The sequence below is a fragment of the Pteropus medius genome, unplaced genomic scaffold (assembly GCF_902729225.1).
Source record: "Pteropus medius unplaced genomic scaffold, Ma_sr-lr_union100, whole genome shotgun sequence".
Lineage (NCBI taxonomy): Eukaryota > Metazoa > Chordata > Mammalia > Chiroptera > Pteropodidae > Pteropus > Pteropus medius.
Window position 1 is genome coordinate 2,030,275 of NW_024350923.1, and position 1,429 is coordinate 2,031,703.

A 1,429-nucleotide genomic window follows, 5' to 3' on the forward strand; every position below is an offset into this window, starting at 1 on the left:
TTCATTCTCTCACCGTGTCTTTTGAAGAGGATAAGTTTTTAATTTCAGTAAAGTCCAGTATGTCAATTTGGCTTTGTGTGAATCTCGCTTTTGGTGTCATAGCTAAGAAATAAATGCCGAACTCACAGGCCTTCTGCTATGTTTTCTCCTAGAAGTGTTATAATTTTCAGTTTTACATGTAGTCCTGTGATCTATTTTGAATATATTTTTATATAGTATAAGGTGCAAATGAAGGGTTTTTTGTATGTATAGATGTTCAATTGTTCCCACGTTACTTGTTGAAAAGACGGTGCTTTCTTCATTCAGCTGCCTCTGCACATTTTTTGGAAAATCGGTTGTCCATACGTGTGGGTCTATTTCTGTACCCCGTATTGTGTGCCATCAAGCCATCGTGTAACTATAGGTTAATACGCATTGTCTGCATTGCTGTAGCTTTATATGTCTTGAAATAACATAACGTTGGTGCTAACCTCTGGGCTCTTGTTTTTGATGATGTTTTTGCCATTCTGGGTTCTTCATATTTCCGTGTGAATTTCAGAATCAGTTGGTCAATCTACTGAAAAAGCCTCTTTGGGCTTCGATTGGATTTGCATTGAACCGATAGATTGATTTGGGGAGAACTGACATCTTAACAATATCGAGTCTTCCGGCAAACGAGGATAGTACGTACCTCCGGGTGTTCTTTGATTTCTCCTGGCAGTGTTTTGTGGTTTATAGCACACAAATCACGCATATCTTTTGTCAGATTGATCTCTGCTTCATCCTTTCTGATACTATTGTATATGATGTCTTTATTTCAATTTCTGATTGTTCATTGCTAATATATAGAAATATAATTGATTTTTGTATATCGATGTTGTATCCTGTTACCCTAACTAAACTCATTTATCCATGCTGGTAGCTTTTTTTTGGGGAGACGTCATAGGATTTACTATTTAGGCATCGTGTTGTCCACAGATCATTTTCCTTCGTTTCCAAACTAGATGCTTTTTATTGTTTTCTTTTCTTGCTTGGTTGCTCTGGCAGAATGTCCAGAGCAAACCCTGTCTCATTCCTGGTCTTAGAGAGAAAGCACTTGTCCCCACCACTGAGTATGGTGTTCGCTCAGTGTGACAGACTCGCTCAGTGAGGAAGCTCTTCTGTATTCTTAGTTCGCTGAGAGTTGTTTTTTTTTTTTGAACGGATGTTAAACTTTGTCACATACATTTCTGCATCTATTGATATAATAATATGGATTTTCTCTTCTAGTTCTTTAATAGGTGAATTACAGCGATGGGTGTTTGTTAAAAGAACCTTGCATTCTGGAGATTAAACCCACTTGGTCACGACATATTATCCTTTTTATGTATCGTTGGCTTGAATTTGCTAAAATTGTGCTCAGGAGTTTTGTGTCTGTGCATGAGGCTTGGTGGTCTGCAGTTGTCCTTCG